At 36.4% G+C, this 23,612-nt stretch overlaps 1 non-coding gene across 1 annotated transcript; it reads left to right on the forward strand.

Annotated features, from left to right (window-relative positions):
* The first annotated feature begins 2,011 nt into the window (after positions 1-2,011).
* Positions 2,012-2,117, forward strand: LOC145044609 (small nucleolar RNA R71). The gene has a single exon (XR_013681558.1). It is a non-coding gene; the product is annotated as a small nucleolar RNA R71 (small nucleolar RNA).
* The last annotated feature ends 21,495 nt before the right edge of the window (positions 2,118-23,612 follow it).

Genomic DNA, 23,612 nt, shown 5'->3' on the forward strand with positions numbered 1-23,612 from the left:
TCCCATATCAAAGATCTATTATCTTCAAGCCCCAACGCATAATCTTCAAAATGCAGTGCACATACTTCATAATCATTTGGAAACAGTATGGGGATCCTTTTTGTAGATCCAATACCGCTTGAGAGATTGATGGAGTTAACATTAGAATCGTCGTGCTGCATGATTATGATTTCTTTATAACCTGTGATGAATCAGATGTGTAAACTGAAATCGTTTTAGGATAATTTCAAGATCAAAGAATAGCATCAACAATCAAGAAAACAGTGATGATGGCTAAACCAGATCTAATAATAGTGGAAACCCTAATAACTCTTTTAATAGAAGAGATGTGTATAGATTACACAGTCTCCCGATCTGATACCAACTGATGAGAATAAATCTAGAGTGATCGATTAGATTCAAATAGGTAAAAGAATCCAGAACAGAATGAAGATCAAATATGTTCTTAGTGATTAAAAGCCACTGCCTCAGAAGAGCTTGACAAAGAACGGCTACTGTAGAGGCGTGTAGGGTTTACAATCTCGATTGTTGCAAGACATGGTGCATGCATGCACCTTAAATAGTAAAAACTTCTGAATTAACTAACGGGTCGACAAGCCTAACCCGGTATACAATATGGACTAATCAAAACAATGACGCAACATAAAATGCCCAACAAAACTTGTCAATTCTAACCAGTAATTCCTCACATATACCTTGTGGAAACGTCACCATCTTGTTGGCAAGGAGAATTCCCATGTGGATTGGTCTTGGTTCTGGAAGATTCAATTTATTGAATAAGGAATAAGGCATGAGATTAACACTAACTCTCAAATCGGAAAGGGTGTAACTTGTGGCTAAATTCCCGAATTAGCAAGGAAGTTTCAAGCTCCATGGATCCCCTATCTTCTTTGAAAGCTTGTTTATCACGGTGGTTGTGCACTTTTCATTTTGAACCACATTCGAGGCCACCTCCAATTCTTTTGGTTTGTGAGTAAATCCTTCAAGAACTTGAGGCCACTGCTTCAATAAAAGGAATATTGATTTGAAGGGTTTTAATATTCTCCATGAACTTCTTGTAATATTTTGTTTGCTTTTCTTGTTTCGCTCGGCTCAAGAATGGTAGTGGTGGTTGAAATTCCTTGACCGGATGAGTATCGTTCTTTTTCAGCAGATGGCCACGTCGTGGTAGGATTGCCATGCCATGGCTGCTTGTTATTTAGTTTTTCTTGGTTTTCTTCTTCCATTTTCTACACTTCAACTAGTTTATCATTAGATAATGGAACTAATGAGGTCATCATTTTACCACTCCTAGTGGTCATGACCTTGATGTGCGCTTTTGGATTTTGCTCCGTGTTGTTTGGAAGTGAGCCCTATAACCGTTCATTGAATTGCCTTGAGAGTTGATCAATTTGTTTCTTAATATCATGAATCAAATATTGTTGATTTTAAAGGATGACATCACTATCATCATGTCTCTTTTTAGATGTAGCCGTAAATCGATCAAGCATTGCTTCAAAGTCCTTCTTTTCGGGGGCCGATTTCTCCTTTTGGTTAAACACGTGACCTTGTTACCTATACTTCTCTTTTGCATTTCTATACTCATCATACATAATCCCCTCTTTCTTGGGTTTCTTCCAATCTTCATCGTACCAATCCCTACCTGAATAGCAAGCTTGAACCTTCGGATTTCCGTTTTTGTTGAGGTCACATTCCTTGGTTAAATGTGGTCTACCATAGTTATCATACCCATTGCATGGATGGATTGATCCATCTTTTTTGTCCTTCACCTCATGGATTCTAACTTTATCATTATTGCAGCCAAATCTTTAGAAGCTCCATTTCCATCCTAATATCCTATTGTCTTGTTTTCTCGAGGGTTGTCATATTCCCTTGAATGTTTGGAAAACTCATCTATTAGCTCCTTGATTATTGTTGGAGCCATCTTCGTTAGTGGTCCTTGCGAGTCAAGGAGTTATCTAGTTGTCAAGTTCACCCGTCATAGAAGATCGAGACCTCTTGTTTTACATTGAGTTCATATTGTGGGAAGTTTCTAAGTAACCCCATGTACCTTTCCCACGCTTCATACAAAGATTCTCCACCTGTCGTTCGAAATTAGTGACATGTTTCTTCAAATTTGCAACTTTTGATGGTGGGTTGAATTGTTGGATGAATTCTTCACGAAGTTGTGCCCAAGTTGTTAGATCTCCAGTTAGAAGTGCCTTGAGCTAAACTTTTGTCGCCCCTCTAAAAATAACCAGAAGCATTCGTAACAACACTATTTCTCGTGGGACATTAGGAACATTGAAGTAATTTGCAATGTCGTTTCCTTCATCGAGATTCTTATAAGCATCTTTGTGATCTTTCCCGTAGAATTTCAACATAGAAAGTATGTGCCCCTTTATCTTGAAGTTGGTGGTGTTTGTAATTTCAGGTTGCACAAGACCCAGCCCATTATCTTGCATTTGTTGCTTATACTCCTGCATGGTCATGTTCGTTATGTCATCCATCTCATCTTCTAGTTTGATTTTTTTTAGATTCTAAATCGGTTAGTTATTTGCTCTCTACTTCGTTCAATTTTACTTCTTTTTATGGCTCGACTTTTCTTTTCTCCTCTCATTATTGCTCATGCAAACTCGAGATATTTCAAGCATGGTACTATAGTAGATGACAATGTTTGGATTATAAACTAACTACAACAAAACAGAAAACAAATGCGTAAAAAGAACAAAGAATAGCAGATAAAATTACTTAAAATTAAGTCGTTCCTCGACAACGGTGCCAAAAACTTGATGTGTATGTTTAAGTACTAGTTTTAAAACCAACTAATCTAGACTAACCAACAAAAATACGCAGTGTACCTAATCGATGAATAGGATACTTCAGGTAAGTTAGGTATCAAACACAGGAAAAGGAAATAGCAGTTAAAATTATTTACTAAATTTACCTAAGTAATTTAAGCAAATAAAGGGGGGAGGGGTGTTCTAGTTTTGCAAGTCTAGAAACTTAAAATCAATTCTCAAGGAAATACTTTAAACTAAAGAAGAAACAAAAAAAATAGTTTTTAATTCAGGATATTAAAGGGAGTTTCAGTTAGATGTGATTCACTTGATTCAATGGTTGATTTCATGGAAATTGCAATGAATTATTGTGTTGTTGTTTACCGATTCCTATATTGATTAGAATTATGATCAAAAAACCAATCCTTTGGCTAAACAAATCCAACCATTCAATAATCAAGTAAATAAATAAAAAAGCAAACTAGTGTGAAGTCTGAAATATGGAAAACTTGTAATTTTGACTGATATAAATGATCTATAAACATCAATATCATATATGATTGTTCTTCATATATTAGCTCTAATATCAATTTACCAACTTTTCTATTTAACCCTAGGTTTTTTTGTCAAAACACTCGTCTTATAACCTTGTTATTCACAAAAACATAAGATTCAAGCCAACAAGGAAAGATAGTTCATCAATTCTCAATTAAACTCAACAATAAATAGAAAATAAGTTGTCATTAACATAAAAGGTTCTTTTAACAAGCAACCATAATAAATAAACAACTAGAAACAATCCAAATCCACTCAATCCACACATAGTATGCAAGATCATCTACTCTAAATGAAAGTTAGGATTTTTAGCCCATAACTACTAGAAAGAAACTAGTAAAAACGAAAAACACTTTGACAAACATGATCAAAACAAATCGATAAGGTAATTAGAAGTAATGTTGCCTTTAGATCTCTTCAACATCAAGCTTTAAATGATTTTTGCACTCCAAAACCTCCAATGGATGTTTTTGGTCTTCAAAAGTCATTAAAAAATTTCAACATAAGTTAGGGTTGAGCAAATTGATCTATAAATAGTTACCAAATATCACCTCTCGAACTGTGGAAAATAGGCTCCACGGCGAGGCGATCATTAAAAACGCATGCTCACCAACGCATAATCAGACCGTGAAAAATAACTTGTCATGGTATGGTTATGGATCTCCATGCTATGCACTTCAGATTTCTTGATTTCCTTGACTTCGATCGACTTGATCCAAAATTCTAGCTTCCAGCTCTAGATTTTCTTCCATTTCATCCCGATCAGGTCTTCGCTGCAACAAAACAGAAATAAAACAAATTAATTACCTTTTTTCCTATAATAAGCAAAATTGTAGTTAAAAAATATTAAGATAATACACAAAATATATGATTAAATATGCACATATTAACAACTACTTCATCTTTGATACCAATGGATAGAATAAGATAATTAATTAGCAATAATTGATGGGTTTTAGCCATAAGAACTTTCCTATGTGCGCATGCAAAACCCTAATGCTTGGATCTAGGCTTTCTAATTAAACATGCTTTGAATCCAAGACTTCTAATGGCTAATTAGGTTAAATAACAACATTGAAACAGATCTAGAATCATACCTTTGAGTTCCTTGTTAATCTTGTTGTCTTGGAGCTTCTAGAGTCACAAATGTCACTCCTCTAATGGTTTACAAACACCAATAGCAAGCAAGATGATTTAGGAGAGAGGAGAGGGGAGGAATTCGGCCAGAGTATCTCTACTTTTTTATGGTGTCTCGAATTCCCTCACCCCTAGGGTCTATTTATACTTGTAGACTCCTTAAGGGTTACAACCTAAACCCTAATTGGATAATCTTCTCTTAAGGCTATCCAAATCCATTCCATAGATAAGCCTTTGGACGATTTTAGCTGTCCTATATCTCATAGAATTCGTCCAAAGCATATCCCAATGGATTTATAGTCTAAAGTTTAACTATCAAACAATTGACAGTTTATACCCCTTTATTTAATTAATCTCTTTAAGTCACCAAATTAATTCCAATTAATTTATGACTTATATTAATCAAATAACCATATATTATTCCTTATAATATTTACTCTCTTTTAACAAATCATCCATCAAGTTGCTATGGTGAAGGCAACCCAAAAGGACCATGCACAACCGGATCAAATACTTGCCTATTATAGTTGCAGCCTTAGACACTATTCCAACAGTCTCCCACTTGGATAAGTCTAGTAACTATACAAGTACAATTCGGTTGCAATCGTAGCTCTCAAAGACGCTGTCAACTCTGATCTAATCAATCTTGTCCTTTAGATAAGGGATCGTACAGTCCTCTGTTAGATATCATGCTGACAATCCTATGGAATGGTTAGTCAAGCATTTGATTTCTCGATCTCCGATTTATTTGACATAGAACTTAATCAAACACATCAATTCAGTTCTGACCGGGCTCGGCACATAAGTCAAATCAAATCATCAAGCGGCCGAGATATCGCTTTTACCTTCTTAGATAAAAGTTACAGATAAACTTCGACTTATATGCATTTACTTATTCATTAACCAACTATACACAACAATGCGTTTTATAACACCGAGTTACTGATGCGTTTTCGCATTATCAATGCACAATCAATTAACAAATAATAAATCATATATCTAGGTTTTAAGACTATATGATATTATCGTCTTGCGATCACCTTTTATATCGTATTCCATAAGGTGATTCCAGCAAGCGCGGGTTTATTCCAATGCTCAAAACCAGTTCATAAGCACTCATGAACGTTGCAGCAACCCTTGCTATGTCTAACACCATTTAGACATTCTACACACCAATTCATGACAATCTTCATTCATATCTACTCCCAACATATGAACGATTGTGGACCATTTGAATAATTCGATTATTCCTAATAAACTCAATTATTCTAGAAGTCAAAACATGCAAAGTGAAACAATAGTTAAACAATTAACATGTGACAGTAACTTTACTCATAAATAAAACTCCTTTATTTAATCATCAAATGTTAATTACATTTATCTATTATACGTTTCTAACACTATCTAATCTATACTAATATCATCCTTCAGCCCAATACTCCTAGCATGCTGCAAGTGCTTAACCCTACTCAGTCCCTTCGTAAGCGGATCTGCTGGGTTATCTTCTGATGATATCCTCTTCACTACGAGTTGTCCTTCTTCTACACGATGTCTAATGAAGTGATATTTTCTGTCGATATGTCGAGATCTACCATGATCCCTCGGTTCCTTGGTCAAGGCAACCGCACCTTCGTTATCACAGAAAATCTCCATGGGCTCCTTTATGGCCGGCACAACTCCAAGATCACCAATGAAGTTCTTTAGCCATATTGCCTCCTTCGACGCTTTGCTCGCTGCAATGTACTCTGATTCGCACGTTGAATCAGCTACGCTTTCCTGCTTGGAACTCTTCCATGTCACTGCTCCTCCATTTAGGGTAAAGACCTAGCCCGACTGCGAACGGTAGTTGTCCCTGTCGGTCTGAAAGCTGGCGTCACTATACCCTTGCACCTTCAAGTCTTCACTCCCTCCGAGGACTAAGAACCATTCCTTCGTCCTCCGAAGGTACTTAAGGATGTTCTTCACCGCAACCCAATGTGCTTTGCCGGGGTTCCCTTGATATCTGCTAACCATGCTCAAAGCGAAGGCTACATCAGGGCGAGTACAAGTCATAGCGTACATGATTGAGCCAACTGCGGAAGCGTATGGTACTCGGCTCATTTCTTCTATCTCAGCTTTGGTACTCGGACTTTGAGTCTTACTCAACTTGGCATTTCCTTGTATCGGTAATTCTCCCTTCTTTGAGTTTTCCATACTAAAACGTTTTAGTACCTTCTCTAAGTAAGTATTCTGACTAAGTCCAATTAGTCTCATACTTCTTTCTCTTACTATCCTTATTCCCAAAATGTAAGAAGCCTCTCCGAGGTCCTTCATAGCGAAACACTTCCCGAGCCAGGACTTAACCTCCTGCAGACTCGGGATGTCGTTCCCTATGAGTAATGTGTCATCGACATATAGAACGAGAAAGCTTACTATACTCCCACTGGCTTTAACATATACACAAGATTCGTCATCGCTTCGTACAAATCCAAACTCTTTGACTTTCTCATCGAAGCAAAGATTCCATCTACGAGACGCTTGCTTAAGTCCATAAATGGACTTCTCAAGCTTACACACTCTATTCGGATGCTTCGGATCCACAAACCCCTCTGGCTGAGCCATGTAAACATCCTCAGCCAACTTTCTGTTAAGGAAAGCGGTCTTGACATCCATTTGCCAAATCTCATAATCATGAAATGCGGCAATTGCTAGCATCACTCTAATAGATTTAATCTTCACAACTGGTGAGAAGGTCTCATCATAATCAACTCCGGGAGTTTGAGTAAAGCCCTTCGCGACCAATCGCGCCTTATATGTGCGTACGTTCCCATCCACGTCGGTCTTCTTTTTGAAGATCCATTTGCACCCAACGGTCTTACATTCGGGCACATAATCAACCAAATTCCAAACTTGGTTATCGTACATGGATTGGATCTCGCTATCCATAGCCTCTTTCCATTTCGCAGACTCCGGGCCTGCCATGGCTTCCTTATAGCTATTACGTTCATCAAGATTTACTAGTGTACCATCACTAATATACGTGTCCCCTTCGGTAGTAATATGAAAACCATAAAACTGGGGATGAACTCTAACTCTATCGGAACGTCTAAGAGGTAAGGATTCGTCAATCGGTTCAACCGGAGTTTCCTCCTCGGGTTGAATGCCATCGGTAGAGGTTCCTTCATCTATCGATTCTTGAATCTCTTCAAGTTCGATTTGCCTCCCACTGTCTCCTTGGCTTATGAGTTCTCGCTCTCGGAAAACTCCTCTCCTCGCAACAAAGACAACATTGTCTTTTGGTCTATAGAAGAGATATCTAAAGGATGTTTGCGGGTAGCCGATGAAAATACATCGCTCACTTCGAGGTTCAAGCTTGTCGTGAGTATCTCGTCTTACGAAAACCTCGCAACCCCAAACCTTGATATGTGCCAACGAGGGAGCTTTCCCTGTCCACATCTCGTGAGGTGTTTTGGCAACCTTCTTAGTAGGGACTCGGTTAAGGATATGGGCAGCAGTCTCTAAGGCATACCCCCAAAAGAAGGTAGGTAGTGAAGCACGACTCATCATAGAGCGAACCATATCCAATAAGGTTCGATTACGCCTTTCTGCCACACCATTCAACTGCGGTGTCCTAGGAGGCGTCAATTGCGAAACTATTCCACACTCCGTGAGATAATCGTGGAATTCAAGACTTAGGTACTCTCCTCCTCGATCGGATCGAAGCATCTTGATTTTCCTGCCCAATTGATTCTCCACTTCATTCTTGAACTCTTTGAACTTTTCAAAGGTGTCTGACTTTTGCTGAATTAAGTAGATATACCCATATCTACTATAGTCATCGGTAAAAGTCACATAGAAGCGGTTCCCATCCTTCGTGGTTGATCTAAAGGGTCCACATACATCGGTATGTATTAGGTCCAATAGCCCCTCACCCCTTTCACAAGTACTAGTGAAGGGTGACTTAGTCATCTTTCCAAGTAAACAAGACTCGCATGTATCATCTTCCCTAAGGTCGAATGACTCCAACACTCCATCCTTTTGGAGTTGTTCTATGTGTTTCTTGTTGACATGTCCAAGACGATAATGCCATAAGGATGCTTTATCCATACTAGTGGAAGAATCAATATTCAAAACATCATTTCCTAAGTTATCAACAATCATAACAGTTTCATATATTCCATTACATGGTATAGCTTCAAAGTAAAAGACACCATTTAGATAAGCCAAAATAGACCCATTCTCATTATTAAAAGAAAATCTAAATCCTTGTCTATATAAACCATGAAATGAAATGATGTTTCTAGCCATTTCTGGCGAATAGCAACAATTGTTCAAATCTAAAACCAAACTATTCCTAAGCACTAAAGAATACACTCCAATCTTGGTCACAGGCGACGATCTTCTGTTCCCCATGATTAGATTGATCCTTCCTTGCTCTACATCCCTACTTCTTCTTAGTCCCTGCACATTAGAACAAATGTGATAACCACAACCGGTATCAAGAACCCAAGAAATAGCATGATTAGAATCGTTAGATTTGATTGTGTATATACCTGCGAAAGATGGCTTGATCTTTCCTTCTTTGATCGCTTGCAGGTAATCCGGGCAGCTTCTCTTCCAATGTCCTATCTTGTGGCAGTGGTGGCACTCTGCCTCCTTTGGGTTGGAGCAGGGCTTAGAGGGATTAACTTTGGTCCCACTAGAAGAGGCACCATCTCGGGCTTTCACCTTGCGATAGTTATTCGATGAAGCTTTCCTCTTCTTTCCCTTCCTTTGACCAATAGCCAAGACAGGAGCAGCGGACGGATTGGGAGTTGGTGCAACAGACTTGTCCTTGAAGTTGCTCTCAGCGACCCTCAAGAGACCTTGGAGTTTGCTTAGGGTGACCTCTTCTTTGTTCATGTGGTAGGTCATCCTAAATTGGTTGTACATTGGAGGCAAAGAGTGAAGCACCATGTCGATCGCCAAGTCTTCACCGAAGTCAACATTTAACTTGCGAAGGCGGTCGACATACCTTTGCATCTTTTGCAGGTGCACGGTAAGAGATTCTCCATGACCCATCTTAGCGGAGATCATGTTAGTGAAAATCTCGTAACGCTCTTGTCTCGCGTTTTGGTGGTATCTCTCCAACAAGTCTTGATGCATCTCGTATGGATACATGTCCTCGTAGGACTTTTGAAATTCGGAGTTCATGGTGGCGATCATGATGCAATGTACCTTCGTTGCATCTCGCTCATGAGTTTCAAAGGCGGTGATTTCTTCGGGAGTAGCAACTTCGGGGTTGATTTTCTCGATCTTCTCATCGAGGACATACTCTTTATCCTCATAGCGAGCAATGGTGCGAATGTATCTTATCCATTCGCTAAAGTTCGTTCCATCGAAGGTGACCTTTTGGCAAAGGCTCATCAACGTGAAGGAACTAGCAGCAGCGTTGTTTGCGTTCGACATCTTCAATTAGAAAAAGGACAAAGATAGATTAGAATAATAATCCCTAATTATCACCCAATAAGAAAATTAGGGCTAGGATCCAACAATAACATTTACATACTAGAAAAGGGATTCCGTAATCTAACATGCAAATAAATTGAAGGTAAGTGAATGACGATTCACTAATTCTCCATTACAAAACTTAAACTATTAGTCCTAAGTGTTTTTGAGAATTCCTAGGTTCGGATGAGATTCATTGAACTATTCAATGGCATGTTTAAATCTCGATATGCCCCTCTTGTTTGTGACTGGGATGCCGAGGATCACAAAGTGGGTGTGAATTACCATGCAAATTCACATGGTTCCTTCATTGTAACGATCACCTATTCGATGTGCCGGTAAACCACACACGCTCCATCGAACTATGATAAACAATGAATCACCCTTTGCCACCTTCGCTTAGAACCAATTAGTGTGCCAGTAAACCACACACGCTCCACTAACTTCTTAGCAAGGTGAAAAGTGTAATTTCATGGGATTGCATCAATTCACTTTTCCTAAAGTAACTAAGATTCGGAAATTTTTAAAACGTGTAGTTACTTTGTATTTCTTATTATACTTTTAATGAGAGGATGAGGTTGCCCTATCCTACCTGTTCGGCTAACGACCCTCCACCAATCAAGCAAGCGGTGGGTGTGAGTGTACACCCATTAAGCGCCATTTTATAGGCCGCAACCTTATACCCACCTTATAGATCGGCTTCGTGAATGAGGCCTACTAACGGTAAGACTAGCATTTAGTTATACATATATATATATATATATATATATATATATATTATTCTAGTAATATCATATTAGTATAGGGTTGTATTTTAAAACTTTTTAAAATCTAGGGTTTGAAATTTAAGTTGTCTAAATTAAAACTTTTAATCACAAATATAAATTTCAAAACTATAGGGTAGGTTTTAAACATTTAAAACATGGAGGATCAAATAACAAATAATTCCAATTAACAATTAATATCCTAATTATCTTTATTTGATTTATCCAAGATTTCTTTTAAGATAATTATCAAAATAATTAATCATTTATCATATAAGGGAATTAAATATTTTATTAGATGATAAATATCTTTAATTAGATCAAGATTATAGTCATATATATCAAAAATCGGATTAGGGTTGATCTAATATGATTAAGGTAAGTTTCCATAAGATAAACATGAAAAAATCCCGGTTTTGCCTCATCCAGATGCCCGGACTCGCCGAGTACAGGCCTACTCGCCGAGTCCACTTTGGAACTCACCGAGTCCATGACTCATAAACCCAAAATCAAATTTTGCAGGTTTGTTTCAGTTAATCAAGCAACAATTTAAAGAAAACCAAGCTAGGCTCTGATACCACTGATGGGTTTTAGCCATAAGAACTTTCCTATGTGCGCATGCAAAACCCTAATGCTTGGATCTAGGCTTTCTAATTAAACATGCTTTGAATCCAAGACTTCTAATGGCTAATTAGGTTAAATAACAACATTGAAGCAGATCTAGAATCATACCTTTGAGTTCCTTGTTGATCTTGTTGTCTTGGAGCTTCTAGAGTCACAAATGTCACTCCTCTAATGGTTTACAAACACCAATAGCAAGCAAGATGATTTAGGAGAGAGGAGAGGGGAGGAATTCGGCCAGAGTATCTCTACTTTTTTATGGTGTCTCGAATTCCCTCACCCCTAGGGTCTATTTATACTTGTAGACTCCTTAAGGGTTACAACCTAAACCCTAATTGGATAATCTTCTCTTAAGGCTATCCAAATCCATTCCATAGATAAGCCTTTGGACGATTTTAGCTATCCTATATCTCATAGAATTCGTCCAAAGCATATCCCAATGGATTTATAGTCTAAAGTTTAACTATCAAACAATTGACAGTTTATACCCCTTTATTTAATTAATCCCTTTAAGTCACCAAATTAATTCCAATTAATTTATGACTTATATTAATCAAATAACCATATATTATTCCTTATAATATTTACTCTTTTTTAACAAATCATCCATCAAGTTGCTATGGTGAAGGCAACCCAAAAGGACCATGCACAACCGGATCAAATACTTGCCTATTATAGTTGCAGCCTTAGACACTATTCCAACAATAATAAGGTTCAAGTCAATATTATAAAGAGTTCTAGTCTCGAGACTTAAAGGTTGTCATCAAGTATTTAATGCATAAACTAAATGATGGGAATAAATGATTTGAAGAAGTAAATAAAAAACAATAAGAATGTTTGAAGGAGAAATTAGATCGATGTATTATTGTAACTAAGTTCATAAAAAGGTACATTACAAAAAAAGGTTGAGCTTCCCTTTTATAAGCAATACAAAAGCTTGTTAAGGACCAATGGAAGAAAGGGTATAACTAAAAAGGTTGATCAATAAGAAACCTACAAGTAACAAAAGATATCATGTCGATCTTTTTCCTTATCTTATGAGATACTAAGGAAAAATATTTATTTCATCGGAGGGCTAATCTTCTTCGGGCACAATCATGTTAAATGGGGACACCATCAGATTGACCTCACTTTTGGATGGACTTCATTCTAGGAAACTGTTCACCTTCGGATATCTTGGTCACTTTCATGTCCTGTCAAGTTTAAATCTATCATAAGATTAGAAAAAAAAATCTCCAAAGAGTTGAACGAATGATGTTCTAGTACCACTTGATGAGGCTTGGACTTAATAACATAAGAACAATTCAAAAAACGAATCAATAAAATATATAAAGAATTTAGTTTAGCTCTGACTATGAAAAGACTTGTAACCTTTTACTAAGACTAAGCCCATATATACAAACACACATGTGCAGTACAGTTGATCATGAACATACATGGACTAAAATGATGATGTGTATAAAATATGTCATGTGTGACAACCCAAAACTTTTATTCTGTATGATTGGTCAATTCTATCAATATTAAACCCAAGTCTGTTATGGTCGTTTAAGGGTTCGTTTAAGTGTTCTAAGCCCGAGTATAGCTGGGAATGAGATTAGGAATGGGTCAACAAGTCGTATATGGACAAAACCGGGCCATACACTCTCTTGGGAGGTGTGTACGGCCGCACACACCGCCCAGCCGCACACTCATCCCTATATATAGAGGGTGACCCCTTCATTCATTCCTTTCCTTCTTTGGCTGCACTCTACTTTCTCTCTCTAGAATCTTCATCCAAGAACACTCCAAAGGCCTCAAAAACGTGAAGTACTCCATCATTTAACTTGTTATACTGGTAAGACACCTTGATCTAAGCCTAAACTCTTCATGTTCTTCATGTTCTTCATCCTTTGAAGGTCTACGGCTGCACACCTTCAAAAGGTGGCCGTACACACCTTAAAGACCCTCCAAAGTCAGAGTTTGGCCCCTATCTTCTAGTTGGACTTGGTTTGAGCCTTAAAACACCTGAAAATCGACTTTTTGATCATAAATGAAGAGTGTATGGCTGCACATACACTCTGTACGGCCACACACTCCTATGTACATCCACACACACACCCTGGCCGCACACACTGTCCGCACACACACAAAACCCTTGATTGTGTGGCCATACACCTCCCTCGTTCGATCATTTATGGCTCCGACACTTAGTTCAAGCATTGCCAGGTCCTTAGGGTGGTTTCCCATCATGTTTAGTCATGGAATACCTTAATCTAATGCATAAATGTGTTACTATATGTTAATAGGATCCACTTGTGTAAGAAACATCAGTTGACACTCAACACTCACACCGATTGTCCACTCAAATCCTACGTTAAACTGTGAGTTCATACCCCTATGCTTTTTCTGAGTTTTTCATGTTTTCAGGGGGGGGGGAATAGAAGCCACACATAAAGGTTTTCACAAATTAAAAACTGATGCAATTACAACGGTTTTACATCAAACATTTATATACTTTATCCCTTTTGTATTATGCGGAGCATAAGGGACATTTTCTAAACAAAATTCCATAGTTTCCAGAATAGTACATGAACGTAATAGAACAGTCAAACTATAATAGGTATAGTTTGGGGATTTCATTATTGGTTTTACATAATCAAACTACGTACAAAGTCAAACATATAAACTATGACAGATTTATTTTATCCATTATTAAAGTATCTTACTAAATAATTATCTTGTGTATAATTATTTATACTCTACGTCGTATACAAATGATTTCGAGCACGAGTATCACAGAACAACACGTAAACTAGTTAATATAAGATTGTGAGACCTATCTTCATTATGCCCCTCGGGGTACCAGTAAATCCTCACCTTTAGTATAACCAGAGTCTCCTTAAGGGAGAGAGTGAAATTTGTGAATAGATCTATTCAGGATCGAAAATCCCACGCCTGAACTGTTAGCTACAGTTAGGCGGGCACGCATGGGGTGATAAATTTTGTAATCGTACGATTCCTGAAGAAACATCAAGGAGGTCATCAGTCATATTAGTATGGTTATACGAACTCACAATAGTATCAACTAACCTTTGTTTATGGTATTTCTCTCTTTTATAGTTTTATTTTAATTAATAAAACTACCTATCTACTTACTGGAGGGTATTCCAGGGACACAACCCTTGGTTTTATTTTAAGTAATAAAACTACTATACATACTGGTGGTAGCCAGGATTTTCAAACAGATCATACACTACATACTGGTGGTAGCCAGGGTTTTCAAATAGAACATACACTACATACTGGTTGTTGCCAGGGTTTTCGAACTGAACATACACTACATACTGGTGGTAGCCAAGGTTTTTAAACGGAACATACTTGTCATACAAAAATCAACAAACACGTTAGAAAATATTGGATTTTCTTGGAAAGCATGCATACAGATTTCAGAACTTGATATCAATGGTTTTCGATACCAATGACATTTTACTTATAATGAAAAGAAACCATTTGTACAAATTCAGTGACTAGTTTTCAATACAAAAACATGCTTATGAACTCACCAGCTTTATGCTGATACATTTTCAAAACCGCTTGTATTCTCAGGGCAACGATAGACACGTACCTTGCCAGCTTTTGGAGAAGACAGAGCATTTTTGGAGTCACGTCTTTTTCTTTTGTTATAGTACTGATGTATACAAACTATGTTTTCAAACAGATGTAAATAATCATATTGTAATTTAATGGCTGTGTTTACTTTGCTTGCTATGATACAACTGTTGTGATACTACGCATGATGGCACCCGCCCCCGGACGTTTCTGTCGTTGTTTTCTGACAGTTCGGGGGTGTGACATCATGTAATAAAAATATATGTTGAAGAAATTTAATAACCTTTATGCGCTACTTCAGTATAGACAATACTTTCAATACGCTCTAACTATATCAGCTTTTGGATAGGATGATTTTGAAATGCATAAAATTTTAAGACATATTCACAATAAAACTTTACTCAATAGTTTATATATTCAGTTCTACCAACCTTTCTCTCGAAAGAGACAATGGAAATATCTTATGTTCTTGCTTGCACAAGAGACATGGGGAATTAGTTATAGCATTACTCTCAAAAGACACAAACGGAATCATTTATAGTCTTGTTATCGAAAGAGACAAGGAGAAGTAGTTCACAACCTTGACTATAGTTATGCCCATTTTTACTATTTTAGCGATTGGATTATGACATATTACACTTTAGCACTTTGGTTTAAAGTTTAGGACTTCTGTTATGTTATTTCCATTTTAATTTCCATTGTTATTGGTGCCTTGATAAAAGAATTATTTTTTATTTCATTAGTTTCAGTTGTGTTAAAAAACATTTGTAACGTTATAGATCTATTATGACGAAGTTATCACAGTGATGGCTATGGGGATTACTTGTTGTCGCTGGCACCTATAGAGATGACATTTGAACTTATAAAATCAATATGTACCTTCCCAATAGGTCACTTTTTGTACTTCTTTGACCTATCATGATGTAACACTCGATCAACCATGTCATCGGCAGTAACGTCTCCAAAAACATAGAGTAAAATTTTCATTATAAAGTATATAAACCCATTCAAATACCATTTAAAAAAAGATTAGTAGAGTAATAAGTTATAGGTTTCAAAACATTAGAGTGAAAATCATAAAACAAGATAGAGCTGAATCTCCAGTGGATGCGATTTAATTAAGTCTAGCTCTTTCACTTGCTACAGGTAGTGCTAAACGTTTAAAACATAATACCATAAGCATAAAAATTTCTAACTTTCCCAAGATACCACATACTACCATACATACAATAACATGTATGTTTCAACCAACTACCCTACTTCAGCCTACATGTCTCTTTCAACCCAATGGCCAATTTCAGCCACGGGCCTGTCTCAACCTAACGGCCTATTTTAGTCAACATGTGTAACGCCCAATTTCTCGCTAGGCATTAATAAGATGATATAATATTTAGGGTTTTCAAATTTAATCTTTTTGAAGTAAATAAAGAGAATTATTTAAGTATTATGTGTTCTATGTGTAGTTATATGTAGTATATATACTTATAGTAAGATAATAAAAATAGAAATAAAATATGTGTCAAAATAGAATAATATATAGGGTGAATATCCTTGATAAACAATCAATTAGTCAAGATAAGAATTCTGAAGATATAAGGTACATTGAAATCTGACTTCGTATGAAGAAGTTATGCTTCTTCGAAGTTTCGCGATTAAACCGGCATGGCTCTGCATATCAAAGAAAGTAAACTTTTGATAAATTACTTTTTAGACTTAGTGGTCTAAGCGAGAGTCATAGTAGTCCTTAAACCGAGAGCATGCATATAGAGAACATCCAAATCTGACTTCGTGAGAGGAAGTCATGATTTTTCAAATTTTTAGCTCAGTAGTATGGGCACAAAAGTCAAATTCTGGAATGGTAGGTTATTAGACAAAATAATCTAAATGAGAATTGAAGATCATATTAATGAGAGTCCATTGATATAAAGAACATTGATAATGGAGTCCGTATGTAGGAGTTATGATCTACGCAACAAATTCAACAGCCTAAGGCTATGAAAAGTATTAATTTTTAATAGAGTGATACTTAGTTGTTGGGGACTAAAGGAAAGTTGTAGATCTCTTTGAGAGGTTTTCAGATATATAGAAAGAATGTAAAAACCTTAGCTCATATGAAGAAGTTACGCCATTTTGGAAAAAATCTACAAAAATCCTACGCATGAAGTGTGTCACGCGCACGGTGACATGGCACCATGAAAGAGCGCCACACGTCCATTTTGGGGCATCCCCTTTCTTCAGAGACATAATGAAATGGATCAAACAGATTTTAACACATGGAACCTTATAGAAGAGGTGCATGTGGACGAGTGACATAGCGACACATGGCAGAAGCCCATAGGAGCCAACATACCCGTAGGACGTGACGTGCACCCCTATGAGTGTGGCGCGCTTGGTCTCTTCTTGGTTATAAATACCCATCCTCATATCAGCTTTCATCCACACACCCCTACATCTAATTCTCTCGATTTTTTCTTTGTTTTAGCCTATTTCCCCATATTTTATGTGTTTCGGTGAAGCCCTGTGACACCTGAGGTATTCAACCAAGTAGTAGCCATAAAGTAGGTGCCCTATGAGTGCAATTTCTAGACTTTAGTCAGGAGGAACCTCTATAAGTTAAGCTACATCCTACTTATTTTGGTGTAACTTATATTTATAGTCGCAAATCATTATTATGAACCTATAAATAAGAAGTATTAGTATTTCAAAGTTATAATACTAATTGATCTACTTGCGGGAGAGGTGACTAGAATGATCATGTTGGCTTGGTTGTTGGATTTCAGAAAGGATACACATCGAAATAGTCATCCCTCCCAAATGTCCTTCTTGGAGGATCCTTATTTGATATAACTATCTGTATTTCTTGGAATGATTGATTGGTATAGGCTATCATTACAAACGTTAGATTAAGAATTAGTAATAATGATACTATGTCACATTAAGGGAAAGGTCAAGTCCTATAAGTGAAGCGCTGCCCAAATTTTGAATCTTTACCTTAACAAGTGAGTGCAAAGTAACTTTCGCTTACACATAGATATGAAGTATCTAGATGATTATATGGTAAATGTGCCTATCATCTGTATTTCCTGATATCTGTGATAGATGAAATATTATAACATGATTTTATTTGAGTTAATCGTGTGTGTGTATATATATATATATACATATATATATATATATATATATATATATATATATATATATATATATATGCTTGTAATATATTGGGTAGAAAAGGGATGATAATGATGAAATAGATGAGATGAAATGATGATCAGATGAGAGACCTTGACTTTATAGATGATCTAGTCGTCTAGCAGAGTATAAATGACGACCACGGACTATTTTAGACAGTCCAATGAAATGTTGGAAGGCTCGCAACCTATAGGTGTTTTTGAACTACATTTGCACTAAATGTATACTCAATCCCCCATAGTTGCCTTATTGACATGAATTTGCTAAGTAATCTCGTAAGCAGTGTTGTCTACCCTGGTGCTTACAACTAACCTTAGGGTAGGTCCATTGAGACTAGTATTTTGGGTCATAATGTGACGATAATGGGAATGGCTAATCTGGTCGAATTGTTTGATGAAAAGAATATAATTAAAGAATTTAATTATTATGGGTTGAAACCCTATGTGCTCACCAGAGTTTCCCAAGTTTAACCTACTCAATTTCCTTGTATCATAGGTAGTTGTACGAAACCACATGTGTGTTGAGATAATTCTGATGAGAGGATAATGGAATGTAGGCCAATAAGTTAATGTATTATTGTAAGGCCTGTAATCTTTCGTTTATACTTATATACTATACTGATGATGACATTCCAAGGTTTTTAGTATAGATAAAGTACATTTCTTCGGAAATGTTTTGATAATATTATTATCATATTTTAGGAATAAATTCCGCATTATAATTCTTTACAAAGAATACTCTGATTTTTAATAAGCATAAATAAATTAGTCTATTTGCGGCCATCAAATTGGGGATGTCACAACAGGTATGTTTCAACCCAACGTGCATACACCATACAGCATATCAGCAAGAGTCACAAAGACAACAAGCATACAGTGACACTTAGTGTCCTGTAATATAGTGAGAAGACTCACCTAAACTACTCAATAAAATCTCAGCATCAATCTCAACAACAGAAGCGCTAACCCGATCTACCTAAATCTAAACTGAGACCAATCCTTAGTAAAATACTCAATTTTTCCAAAGTTTGACCAAAAGTCAAAGTGGTAATAAGTCACAAAGTCAACTTCATGGTCAACAGGTACTATGTGCCCTACAAGAAGCACATTGAACGCACTACAAGACAAAACAATCGAGCTCCAGGCTAAAGCAAGCATGCACTAAAAACCCCTAAAATGTATCATGCTCAAAAAAAGGGCGCATCATGCTTTGTCTCAATCCAAATGGACTTATTCCATTAAGTAAATTTATCAGATCCTTAATAATGTCCTAATGGATAAACGTTCTAGCTTTACCCATTACGACACTCCAATCAAGCAAGATCTAAACTTTAAGTCTCGTAAAGTCCAAGAATGCATCTTTCATGCCTTAATCTAAGAAGTGCAAGTCTTCCACTTTCATATCTGAATCAACATGATGTTTAAATGGATAAAGTTTCCAACTTTATGCATTATAAGGCCACAAACTTCCAATATTAAAAACTCTAAGTTGAAAAGTGGCCAAAACCCCCCATCTTTCTTTATTAATGGAGTAAAGAGAGCTCTTGCATGCGCTCTCTACTCCACCAAATGACCATATATCATCCCAAACATTAATCAAAAGCTCAAGAGATTTTTAAAACTCCATGGAACAAGCCACCAATGGGCCAAAATCATTAACATGGATTAAAACTCCATATATTTACAAATCTAAAGATAAAACGTAATAAAGCTTGTAATTTTGAGACTTGCAAAGGTCTAAAAGGTGAATGGTGGTTGAGCACTTCTAATGTATAGCTACAAAGACCAACATTTCTTTTTCTTCTTCCTTCAAGAGCATAATACCGCTAAAAGAAAGCACAAAATGGACATTAAGAGAGTACCAAAATGAATTTAGTATACATGATGAGTTCCAAACACTTCAATGGAGGCTAAGGTTTCATTAAAGGTGTTCTAGAGGAGGCAGATGCTGAAATGAGGAAACCCTTAGGGTTAATGGCCTTTAAATACCCAAAACCCCTAAAAAAACATGCAACCCACTAGGTTGGGGGCACCCCATGCTCTTAAAGGGTACTCTGTGCTCGTCATATAAATTCTTATTTTTCAGTTTTCAGCTTCAGCTTCAGACAGTCATAACTTATTTGTTCTTACTCCTTTTTCAACGATCTTCATATGCACATAAAGGTATTGACAAGCCCCAAAGCTCTATCTAATTAGTTTTCAATTTAAAACATAGCCATCTAAAAAATTCATTAATTCATACAAGAAGTCTAAATGTCATTTTTTTCATTTTACCCTTTGGCTCTAAACCACAATTCAAGGGCTTAAATCATTTAACCAACATTATCAACATTCAATAACATCTAAAATTTATTACCTTAAATCCAAAGACCTTTACTTGATCAAATTACGGTTTGCTATCCCAAAATTAGAAACAACTCAAAACTAGATCTTACAACTCTCTCCCACTTAAACTGAAATTCATCATCAAAGTTCAACTCGATTAGAATTTCTAAAAATAATACTAACACAATCCATATGCCTCCTCAAACCGCTTCATAAAATTCAAACATCCATAGACAAAAATTTGAGAGACTACTCGGAACCCAAGTGATGCTAACAATCAACCCAATCACTTAAAACCACTCAAAATTAGAAACTCTCAAAGTTGCAACTACAAACCAACTCCATCAATATATTTCAAAAGACCATGAACCCATCAGTCTAAAATCCAAAGACCATTCCTAAAGACTGATGATCATCCTTTCATTTTACCTATCCCATCCCTTGATTAGGAACACCACCAAACCATGTAGAATGAATACTTAAAAATCCCAATCATGAATTTAAACCAATCCTAAATCTGGAAATTATGCCCAAAGGATCTCATATACACACTTTACTTCGTGACAAGTCATCACTAACCCACCGTTACTACGAGCATGGAAAAGGGTCAAGCCAGGAGAAAATTCTCGCGTGGCATACAAGCTCTCATACCAGGTCAACTATACAACTAGCTAACAATCATTCAAGAGACCTACCACGAACTCCATTACTGGTGATTTAACCTGCATGGAACGATTCTTATATAACAACATGGGTCTACTTAAGAAGAAACCTAACAAGGAACTACCAATATTTAACCACGACTTTTCCAACAAGTCAACGTTCTACCAATGCCCGACCAAGACTTGCCTACTACTGAGCCACCAATAGTATTTCCATATTGATTAAACACTCAGCTTGCCAAAATACTAATGAACTAAACATACGAGTATCTGCTACACAATTGTCAAGTCCAACTCACATAAATCGTATCCATGATAATTCATGATATGTCGCAACACCATTCATCCATTGGAATGAGAAGCAAGAAATGGACATTAAGTAATTACCAAAATGTATTTAGGATAGGGGATGAGTTCGAAACACATAATTTGAGGCTAGGGTTTCATTGGAGGTTTTCATTGATACTGTCACACCCCCAAACCAAGGATGGCGGAAACGTCTGGGGGTGGAGGACTTCATGTATAGTATCACAACAACGTGTATAATAGTGCTCAAAGTAAAAACAACCACCATATATATAATTGCAAAAGTTACACCAAAGTATATGTTTACATGTTTCAAAAGCAATTACATTATGATGACAAAATAATTTGTTGACGGTTTAGCGTCCCATCCTCAAAGCGATGAAGTTTTCCTGTTTCACTGATTTCCTGAGAATACAAGTAGTTTTAAAGAGTGTCAACACAAAGGTTGGTGAGTTCATAAGAGTTTTGTTTGAAGTAGAAACCGTTTTTCCTTGTAAAATCGATTTAGTTTGATTTCCAGAAAATCCAATATTTTCTTAGTTAAGTATGAATAGAAATAATCCTACATGATGCTGTAATGAACCCTAGAGTAATCCGTAGAGTTCCTCTATAATCGTCCAACATATAAAGTTATATAAGGCTTAACTTAGATAAAACGTTGAATATAGTGGGTCTGCCCTAGGTCCACAACCCAACGAGGAACAGGAGATGAGGCGGGCACCACCAATTCTAGGCCAATCAAGACTAAATTCTTATATGACTCAACATATACGCTCAGCGACTATAGTTGAAGTCTAACAATTTTAGAGGAAGTGTAGTTTTAATATCATAATAGCTTTGTATAGAGACCCGGCACTTTGTATTTGTACCCATAGAGATAAAAGGTGATTTTAAATCGACATAAAACTCATTTAGGTTTTAAAAATAAAATCCCGTAAACTTATGGATTGTTCCCTATGTGAGCCGTTATAATCATACTATGACTATGTGAACCTGCCACGACGTTCTCAGTGTCGCGAAAAATGAAATGACATTTGTCACCCGTAGACCTGCAGGTCCAACTGTAGCTAGCAGCAAGGTGTGGGGTGTCAATCCCAATATAGATCTATATACAAGTATCACGTTCTCCCTCAAGGAGATTCTGATTATAACTACCAGGAATTATATCCCGCACTCGGACGTACGGGGAGAGATAGAGAGAGAGAAAAATAGAGAAACTCACAATATAGGATAACAAGTTTACGTTAAATGTGTGTGAATATGAATATTTCTTGTATGAATGTACCCTTTTTGTACGAGTGCGTAGAGTGATGTATCATAAACTATACCTATTATAGTTTATCTAAAATGTATGTAATATGTATGAATCCTTTTATGGAAATGTATTAGTGTTGTGAATATATTCAAACTATACTTTTTATAGTTAAATAATACGTGTTCCAAAATGAATGGATAATATTTAATATGAATGTCTTAGTTTCAGTTCATAATGATAAACTAACTAGGAAACACATTCAAACATTAAAACTTATGATTATACACTTTGCTCAACATAATACAAAGTGTTATGATATTTACATGCTGTTGGTAAAATTTAGCAATTCTGCCCTGTTTCGGAAAAATCATAGAAAAATCATACAAAGTCGAAAACTAGATCCGTAAATTCTGAGAGTTCACAAAATGTGTCTAGTTTGCTCATAATTTTTATCACAATTTATAATGACCTCTAACTTGGGTGAAAAAGTCCATAATCACAGACTGGTCCGGATTGTTGTTTGAAAAGATAGGCAGTTTTGTAAAAATTACCATAAATTGTAGAAAAATCGTATGGAGATGTGCAAGTAGTCATTTTAAAGCTAAAAACTTAAACTATTTGCACCTTGTACAGTTTTGAAAACAAAAATGTTTAAGATGCCCAAAACAGTCCGTGAATGGAGTTGAACTTTTCTGATGAAGGCTGTTAGAAAAATCTAGTTATGTTCTTAGTGTTTTAACTTGTATTCCCCCCCTGAAAACTTGAGAAAACATGAAAATGTAGGGGTATGAACTCACCTTGAGTGATTTCAGTAGATGATTGTTGAAGAATGGAAGTGTTTAATTCAAGAACACTTGGAGATGCCTTGAAGGTTTTCGAGAATCTAACATCATAGTTAGGGAGTTTGTGTAAGCAACCAAAGATTTGAGTAGAATGAAGTGAAATAATAATAGGGAGGATGAATTTTTACTTACTAAGTG

This window comes from Lactuca saligna, chromosome 4 (genome assembly GCF_052625555.1).
Source record: "Lactuca saligna cultivar CGN05327 chromosome 4, ASM5262555v1, whole genome shotgun sequence".
In the NCBI taxonomy this organism is placed as follows: domain Eukaryota; kingdom Viridiplantae; phylum Streptophyta; class Magnoliopsida; order Asterales; family Asteraceae; genus Lactuca; species Lactuca saligna.